This window comes from Lycium ferocissimum, chromosome 4, assembly GCF_029784015.1.
Source record: "Lycium ferocissimum isolate CSIRO_LF1 chromosome 4, AGI_CSIRO_Lferr_CH_V1, whole genome shotgun sequence".
Lineage (NCBI taxonomy): Eukaryota > Viridiplantae > Streptophyta > Magnoliopsida > Solanales > Solanaceae > Lycium > Lycium ferocissimum.
Genome location: NC_081345.1, coordinates 58,969,423 through 58,979,844, shown reverse-complemented (window position 1 = coordinate 58,979,844; position 10,422 = coordinate 58,969,423). Strand labels below are relative to the sequence as shown.

Sequence of the window (10,422 nt, the reverse complement as noted above, 5' to 3'; positions counted from 1 at the left end):
TTTTTTCTGTCATACTCGCTTTTGTTTGGATTGAAAAAGGATCCAACTGATGAAGAAACACTCCCTTGATTTTCTTGGAAGAATATGCTATTTGAAGTATCATAAGCACCCACATACTTGCCAAGAATTCCTCTTCTATCTTTTGGAGGACTTCTAACATCAACTCTGATTTTTTATTTTCTACGAGCACTTGATGTGTCGCTTTGGTCCTTCTTTTCATATGCCTTGCACTTCAACTCTCCCTCATTCGATGAAGGATAGTTTGAAGATGTTCTTGTAGAATTATGTTGTTTCTTCTTTCTTTCATCCCACTCATTATTTGCTTTCTTCATCGCTTCATAGCGTTTTTGTAACCAGTAAAAGGTATTTTCGTCTCTTTCTTTTAATCTATTATCTTCTTCCTTTCTTTTGGTATTCATGGATGTAGCCATAACCTCCCAAAGACCTGCAAATTACTTAATTACAAACAAAAATTGTTAGAAGCAAAAGGACCTCACCAAAAAAATCACACCCTTACGTTTTATCACTCAAGTATTGGCTCTCAACACTCGTGTATCACACAAGTAGGCTTTTACCCTCAAAGAATCTCACAACTCTTGCCTTTTACCACTCAAGGGCTGCTCCTCGAAGTTCTTCAATGAACCAGCAACTCAAATGTTTCAAAGTAAGTTCCAAAGCTTGGTTCAAGAATGGAATTTATGTCACACAAAGAAAGGACTAGAAAACTATAACGGACTGGAAACGAAGAAATACACAATGAAAATAAAGAGAAAAGCACAGAACAAATTGGCACGAAATAAAGAAATAGGCACAAAATTACTAGACAACTCTAAGTATGGATAAATACTTCAAGTATCTAGTAAGAGAACAAATAGAAAACTAAATGTAGGAAATAAGCACTTTCAAGAGAAGATCTAGAACATATCAAATAAGCTTTTAACCAAAAGTGCTTTGTGAATGACCTTTGCACTTCTCCAATTGACTTTGAGTTTCGTGATGACCTTTTGGGATTTTTGAACAACAAGCCTTGAGTACAACTTAAAAACCCAATGAATTTTCACAAATTGATATCTAGAACTGAATACCAACAACTTAAAGTTACAAAATCACAAATCAAGACAAGTGAATAATACCAAAAAGGTACTGTTCACGCACTATTCAATGAGCATATTTTTTCACTGTTTTTGTTACTGTTCATGCTACAGTACGTTTTTTTTCTTTTCTTTTTTTTTCTCATTTTTTTATATCTAGAATTCAAATCAATAGATCGGGTGAATATAAGAATACCCAACCATCCAAAGCTTTGATACCACTTGATAACAACACGGATAGCGGAAGATTTTAGAATTAGAAATCAGAAAGGGGGAAGGATTGATTCTTGAGAAAGAAGAACACAAGTTAAAGTATTTGATACTTAAAACGTTGTTTAATAGTGAAAGAAGGAGTTAAATTAATTAAGAAGAAGAAGAAGAAGAATGTGAGGGATGGAACTCAAATAAGGAATCTTACCATCGAAGAATCCAAGTTGCGGTTCAAAGTAGAACAAAAAGGGCCAACCCTAAAGAGAACCTCAAAGGTCTCAACAAGCCATAAGGCTAATAATATTAATAGTTGTATTCAAAACTTGGTTACAATGAAAAAAAAAACACCCTTTTATATGGAACAAATGGTGGCTGCCACCCTAAAGAAAATAAAGAACATTCTAGACTTCAAGTTGGTAAAACTAAATTAATTAAGGTGCAATTTCCAAGCTGCATAGAAGACCACCAATTGTTTGTTCCAAGCTGCATAGAAGACCACCAATTGTTTGTTCCAAGCTGCATAGAAGATGACCAATATTTGTTCCAATGTGCATAGAAGACCACCAACATTTTGTTCAAAAAAAAAAAAAAAAACTTTAAATGTAGTCAACATAGCATTAAATGATCTTCTAGAATCACAAGTATGGGTCGAACTTGTTCCTTCTTTGGGAATATTTTGAGCCATAATCCAACTCATCTTGATCTTCAATTTGGGCCTCCAAATATTATTAAGATTTTCCCAAAAGATCTACTTTGGGCTGGAGCTATTCTTCTATTACAAGACATGTTTTCTTTACCAATTGAAGCCCATTAAAGCGTCTTGATATTTTTAGTCCTCAATGAAAATTAAGCTTTCTTGGATGCTATTAACCATAGGTCCCCTGCAGGTCATGGCTATTGGGTAAAGACACCAATTAGCATGTATGTACATAAGCGATCAGTGGCTGAGTAAGTGAGAATGTTTTTGGGAGGTTTATTCCATTGCTTGTTTCCGTTGGCTTGATTGTTAATATCTATGGTTGGCTTGATTTGTTAATATCATTGGTTGATTTGTTGTGGGCTATTTGATTGTGTGTTGTTGACTGGTCTGTCTATTTTATTGATTTTATGATTCATGAATGATACTAATCTTAGTCGGCCTATGACATATGCCGGTACATAGTGTTTGTACTGATACTACCTTACTATATTCTTTTGAGTGCAGATTGTGATCCAGAGACTGCTACCCGACCTCACATTTAGCGTTGAGGCCATTTTGCTGATAGATTGAGAGTGAGCTTCTATCCATGCCAGGCCGCCCGAAGATCTTCCTTATCTAATATATATTTTCATTCCAGACATGATGTTTATTTATTCCAGATAGTATAAATTCCTCAGACATGTTTTGGATTAGAGCCCTTGTATGGTGACTTTCGAATTTTGGGGTTGTAATAGTTAGGACTTCTGCATTTACGTTATTGTTTTATGGCATGAATACTTAATTAATGTTGCGTTGATTTTGTTATGAATTGGCTAAATAAAAATGGACTTTGAAAAAGTAGATGGTTAGGCATATTGGTTCGCTCACTATGAGTAGTGTGGGTGCCAGTCATGGCGGGTTGGGTCATGACAGAGTTGGTATCAGAGCCTTAGGTCTATCGATCTCGTCATACAAGGACATGCCTAGTAGAGTCTTGCGGATCAGTATGGAGACGTCTATACTTATCTTCGGGAGGCTACCGGACACTAGGAAAATACCCTTTTCTTTCTTTCTTTCCTGCTACTTCATTCCAATTGGTATCTGAATGATTCAAATTGATATCTGACTATCCTTCATTCCCTCACAGATAGTGAGAACACGCACGGCAAAAGCCAGAGGTAGAGGTGGAGGTAGAGGGGCAGCGCCGGTTGGGGGTGGAGTTCTAACAGTTGATCTTGTGCCTCCCATGGCTCCTAATGAGGCCGCGGGAGATACCGTCGTACCAGCTCAGCCAACGACAGTGCCAGATCCTCCAGGGGCTACAGTTGCTCCAGGCTTACCAGATGCGATGGCTCAGTTGCTGAACTGGTTACATGGGTTGGTAAAGACCGGAGCGATACCGACTGTTCCAAAGACGTAGGGGTGCAAGGATAGCAGCCCCAGGTCCGGACAGAGTTCAGGCTCCAAAACTTCAGCATGCCACAGTCGTGGCTCCTCTCTTGGATGAAGCTCCAGGTTTCGAGGCCAGTAGCAGGCCGGTGATGACCGGTGAGGAGCATGATCTATTTTGGAGGTTCACTAATATGAAGCCTCCGGTTGTCTATGGTATTGAGTCGGAGGATATGTACGAGTTCATTATAGATTGTCATGAGAGGCTCCATAAGATAGGAGCGGTGGACAGGCATGGTGTTGAGTTTGTGACCTTTCAGTTCTTGGGCGATGCCAAGTTGTGGTGGAGGGAATATGTGGTGTGCAGGCCAGCAGGGTCACCTCCGTTGACTTGGGTTTAGTTCTATTCAGTGTTTCTAGAGAAGTATATTCTGCGTACTCTGAAGGATAGGAAGAAGGATAATTTTGCTAATATAGTGTCATGACCCAAAGCAATGGGCCGTGACGAGTGCCCGATCACTACTGACCAAACACCCCTAAACTCGTACTTGCCGTATGCTGAATAACCTGGTGGCTCATTTCTAACTTATGTCTGAGTGATAGCATCTGCTGTAAAATTTATGCAATAAACTCTACCTCAAAAACTCATAGATTATACACATGGATATATATAGGCATACATGCAAAGGATGACAACGCAGTCCGACATGGCCACTACATGTACTATACATAAAATAAGAGACCACAAAGCTACATGGCATTCCCACCATATACAACAGTCTACAGACCTCTATGGAACATAAACTGTAGAAAAGACAGGACAAGGCCCTATTATACCCATATATCTACATAGCAAAATAGTATACCAAAAAGGGCGGCAGCTCCGGACCAATGGAGTGCACTTACTGCGGCTGAGGGGAGATCCTACTGGTCTGGATCGTCTAGCTGGCTACCTGATTCTGCGGGCATGAACGCAGCATCCATAAGAAAGAAAGTCAGTACGAACAGTGTACTGAGTATGTAAGGCATAAATAACAACATAATAATAAGAGGTACAGAACATAACATGAGATAAGGATAACTTGTATGTCTGATTGCCTCTTAGGGCGAATATCATGCATGCTTAGCCTTTTCATAAAAACATTTCTCATACTCATATAACATAATAGTGTTGTGGAACGTGCAGCCGATCCGTAAATGTTTTGTATTGGTGCGGAACGTGCAGCCCGATCCATATATATATATATATATATATATATATATATATATATATATATATATATATATATATATATTATATTGCTGCGGAAAGTGCAGCCCGATCCATACCCATATATCCCGCATCCGGGCATCCCGCATCCGGGACGATATCATAATATACCAGCTAATCAGGTGGCTATGCGTATATAACGCCACGCCCTTTTCCCATATCCCCTATATACATATAAATAGATATACATATATCATATAAGCAGCATGCATGAGAACCCGAATAAACGTTACCACTTTATCGGAGTGACGTAAGGTCGGTAACCTCCGATTTATATTATGGAACAATCATCATCGCTATACCTCACCTTGAAGGAACAATTATTATAAGGTGAGATCAACAACAATGAATAAAATCAAGGAAATCATGAAATAAGCTCAATAACCTCATCATAGCATTTAAAACCATAAACTTTGAAACTTCTAGAAATAGGACCATCATCATCCTCATCACTATCATCATGAAAACATAATCATCTTTAACGTCATAAAAAAACTTTAAGAATCATAAATCTCTAGCTTGTGGGAATAGGGACGTCACGGAGAACATGTATGAGTTCACAAGAAAGGAGTCATTATTTTCATGAATATCATAAAAACCTTGAGAACCAAAAACTTCTAGCTTTTCGAGAATAAGGATGTTATGGAAGACATAGATGGAATCGTAACGTAGGAATCATGCCTTTGGAAAGAAAGGGCCTAGCCTTAACATACCTTTCGGTATCGTTGGCGATTCAACGTTTATCCTTCCAAGCTTGTAAATCTACATATGAACCATTCGTACTATTGTTAGGCTCAAAGTCATACGCCCATCTCAAATCCTTAATTTTAATTCCATTTAGAATCTGCCGAAATTCGAGCAAAGATCTCCCCTGTTTATATGCCTAGCCTGAAATCACAATTCAACAAGCAAAAAACAACAACAATACCAACATCAACAACATCATTACCAACACCATTGTGCTCCATAACACATCCCACATGATGTTTTCCAAATTCCTCAACTAAACAACTTGTTATACGACTATTTAGTAGTTTTATCTTCGTAAATAAACTGAAATCAATATTAATAGGGAGAGATTCATACCTTACACCCGCTATAACTGCAATATCTTCACTTTCCACCTTCAACTTGAGCCAAGACATGTCGCTATATGATTTTGTAATAACAACTATACGCTGTCTGGACCAAAATCCGAGGATTATACTCAATTTGCGTTAAAATTTGATAGGTGGAAGTTGTAGGAAAATTCCAGAAGTTTGAGAGAGGTTTGGAAGGTGTTTGAATGGAAAATAAGGGGGTAAACCCCTTTTTAAAATGTTCTAGAGTCGGGTTGCACCGACCTAGAAATTGCTCAGCTCGTTCGTGCCCACTAGTTGAACGGGCTGAGTTGGCCCTTGGTCCTCTGCACGTTCACTCCACTCCCTGGCGCGTTCGCGCAGAGCATTTTCCTGGCCTTCCAGCCCGGCTTGTAACGTCTATACCTCCTTACTCCGATACCGTTTCGATAAGCGGTTTGTTGCATCGAAAACTAGACTTCATGAACTTTACTTTAAGCTTTTCCTTTGCCTCAAAACTCATCATATTCTAAAAGATATTCTTCCTCCAAATTGGACCAACAAACATAGTTTCCGCAACTCACCTACTCTCCAATCCTCTTACAACTTACTATATAAACTAAGCCTTCATAACTATAGGATAAACGCATGCAATCATATATACCCATGAAGGCAACTCCAAAGTCCATACTTGAATTGACCAGCACTTACGAACTTCAACGTACAGAACTACGGGGTGTAACATCCTTCCCCCCTTAAAACATTCATCTCTGAATGTTGTAGTTGCAAATCCACGACGTTTTCATTGATTTCTTGGAGTGATTGCCCTTCTCCTAGAGTTCGGTCGCCTTATCTTTAAAATATAAGTTGGTTAGCCTCTTCTCGTTCTCTCTTAGCTCTTTATTAAACCCTTCCATAAATTCTATAGCCTTCTGTTCTTATGGATGCAATCAGGAATCAACTAATACTTGGTTATCGTTCTCCTTCCATTAAGGTGGTTCAGACCCGCAATTTCTATAGCTACGCATTGACTTGCAAGTATCTCTTCTTACTTGGTGATAAACAATTCTCTTGCTCACTACGGCACTTTCCTTTGCTTACTTCTTTGGTGCTATTTTGGGCTATCCCTTCTCATACTCGCCGATCTCGCATACGCACCACATCATCTCTCTGTAGTCTATTAATCAGACCACTTGATTCCTCAAAATCTCATCATAGCTACTTTCATAATAGTATTTTTATTGCCGACAAATCCCTACTATTAACGGTTGTTTACCTCAACTATCCATTCCAATTCCTTTCCAAGATTAATATAGCAATACCCCCACACAATCTCTTAAATACATACATACACAATGTTCCCTCACCATCTTTGTTATTCCTCGTACCAGAGTTATACTTATGATAAGCTAATAATCATAGTTCAAACTATTTCATGACTCAAAATATCTTCGAACTCATATTGGAACTTTTCATTTACTCTCTTCTCCTCAAACTTTGCAATGTAGACCTATAAGTATGAGACTAGGGTAAACTCTTACTTTACCACAACTTCCTTCCAACATGAGTGAGCTTATTCTTGATTTCCTCATACCAGTGATCATTCAATTAGCCTTTATTCTTCGTTGACTTTCTATTGCTGCCCTTAGATCATTTTAATTAACCATTTCTTCGCGATGATTGTTCATATAGTTCTATAATACACGCTTTCGTATTCAGCATCGCTGGCGACTTGTGAAATACTCTCTAATCCCTGGCAGTACTGCTATCTTGATACCCATAAGCACACTACCTTCCTCCTCTTTGGAGATCGCCGCCTGCCTATAATTATCCTTTTTGTTAAGATTCTGAGTTCTTCTGGTACTAAGATTCCTTTTCGTTGTAACTCAATTATCCTTTGTATTCATTTCATTCTCTTTTTTTTTTCCTGGATAGCTTGCAAACCTTTCTTATCCTATTTGTTACCCTTCAGAATATATCACTTGGTATTTAGATGCGGTCCAATTTCTCCGATATGAGAAGTTTTAACTACGGTCTAGAAACATCATATCTCACATTAATGAGAATCACTCTTTGACTCATTAATTCCCTTACTTTCCTATCATATTTTCTTTCCCGTACCTGCCATATAATATACTTATTTCCAATCCATTTCTTCTTCCTCCTGATACATTCTCGATATGTCAGTACATCTCGAACTTTGGCTTCTTCAAGCTAATACATTTCTTCCTTTGGAATTTTGGGAATGTCATAATTCACTTCGGGACTAAATCTGCTCCCACCCCCCCCCCCCCTTTTTAAGGATATTCTTGTACCCAGTAACCTTTGGATAGTACTCATCTTTGATAACCACCTGGTCGACCTTAACGATCCTGGGACTTGTGGGTTATGGGCCCACCTCTCGATTCTGTATAATGCTGGAATTCCTTCATCGTATGGTTTGACTTATTTTCCTTTCTGCTAGTTGAAGTCTTTGTATTCAATCGACGCACTCATGCATATCAGATCCACTTCAGATGCCTTCTTTATTGTCCCTTCACTACTACCTTTCATGACTAGTAATTCCCTGGGCTAATGAATTAATAGGGACAGTGGAATTTATTAGGCCCTTTATGGAGTGTCTGATTATACCTCGCTCCTTCAACCCTAGTCTTTTTCCACGACCATCTTCTTGACACCCTTGAAATTCTTCTTGCTCTGGGTTCCCAATTCTGATTTACGTCTATATTACTATTAAAGGTTAATATTCCATACCATCCATTCCCACGACTCATCCTTTCATTTGCTTAGCTCATTTGTCTCGTAATTCTCCTTAACTACTTGTTTGCATCCAGCTATGCAAAGATAGTCCTTCCAAAGGTCTTGCCGCTTCTTGCTGTTATCATGAGATTCTTACAAAGTACACTCTTTCCCTTCTTCTTTTGGTCATGCCTTTTTTTTTTTTGCCACTACGGCTAGTTCATATTTATAATATTCCTCGTGTATCATTATTACCTTTATGATCGAATCTCTATACCTTTTACAGAGGTTCTTATCCCATGTCACCGATATATTGTCTCCTTGCCGGATTTATTATCTTACTATCCTCCCTCTTGTCCTTGGTGATTGCTCGACTTCCTTCAACCAACCCATTATTGTACCTTTCTTACTTTCGTCCCCAGGGGTTTTGAGTTGTTTTACTCCTCCACTTGCCATTTTATAACATTGGCCCTGGAGTTCATAGAATATCCTTTCAGAAGTGCAAATCTGTTCTATCTCTAAGTCATCCTCTGGAAAGGCTTCTCCGTTTCTGAGGTAATCGTAGCGCGTTATTATGACTATGCATTCACCTCTTCAGATGCCCCTCATAAGCCAGAAACCTCTTATCATCTTCGCAAAACCTGCTTATTCTTTCCCAATTCATATTCCTATTCGTTGCTACTGCCCTTTAGTCCCACTTATCATAATCTATTTTCGGGCCATATGCATTCGTCGTTTCGTTCCACACTACCATACTCTATTCTTTTCGTATTCTTACTTTTGAAATTCATCCAAATGGGCCTCTACCTCTACTGTCGTTCTAAATTCTCTCTCTCGGAAGCTTTAATTAACCCACGTTAGTAACATACTTCCCTTGCTCTCACTTCTTCTCTTCTTAGGGCATCCTAATCTTCTTAATCTTGTATACTCACTTTCTTCTTTTCCCTGATGTTATTGCATCAGGCTTATCCAACTCTAACCTTTAGAGAAAATAATGTCAACTTGCTCTATAGCACTTGCTACTTGAACTTCAATACCCTGTTCAATTAGTACCTTTAACATATTGCGACGTCGACTATCGGGGCACACATATTGGTTAACGTAACCACACATAAGATATCGTGTACACCCTTTTCTTAACATCTTAAAAAGTATCCCCAATACTACTTAAACTCGTCTTAATTCTATAGCTGTAATACGTCTTCTCTTTCTTTACCAAGCCGGTCCACCTCATCTCTCACAATCATTTAGAATTTCCAACCGTGAGTTTCACACGCTTCTAATCCCCCTCAAGCTGTTCTAGTTCCTCATCCTTCTCTCATGTCTGAATCTGTAGGACTTCTTAGCACACTTCCAGGGGGTCACCCATCCGAATACTACTCTCACCCAAGCACGTTTAACTTTGGAGTTCTGATGGGATTCGGGGCGTTAGTGCTGGTATGATCGCATCCGTCCTGCCGTGTGGCCTTTATCACATGACCTAAAACAAGTTGAAGTTCTAACGGATCCTAATAAAACTCCTGTAATGCATCTCTCTCCGGATTGGAAAGGTCCCTTACTCTCCTGACCGAGCAAATGTTGGTTTAGCCTTCGGAACTCCCAATAATCACCATCAATCAACACACACGACTGTCTTCCATTCCTACTTTTAAGATTCCTAGTGGTGGCAAAAATATCTTAGTCGCAGTTACCTATAAGTACTTAGGTCATTGGATCCTTTAGAATTCCCATTGGTCAACTATTAATGATATCCTGCAATGATTATACACACATAAGAAATTCCAATAAAAGACTCATGTACCTCTAGCCGGCCTGTCCTGCTCTTGGTTTGGAGGGTTGTAAAGTGAAGTATTCTCCTCATCGTCCTCCCGCCATCTACTGGTCTAGCCCTCCTCATCTCCCTCATCAGAATCCGAGGGGTACGATTATTCCGGCAACTCCTGATTTACCAAAGGCCAAGATAAAGGGCTAGAATAATCAGTAACA

At 39.1% G+C, this 10,422-nt stretch overlaps 1 pseudogene; it reads right to left on the bottom strand.

Annotated features, from left to right (window-relative positions):
* Positions 1–9,767: 9,767 nt before the first annotated feature.
* On the bottom strand, positions 9,768–9,887 carry LOC132054948 (5S ribosomal RNA; annotated as a pseudogene).
* Positions 9,888–10,422: the final 535 nt, after the last annotated feature.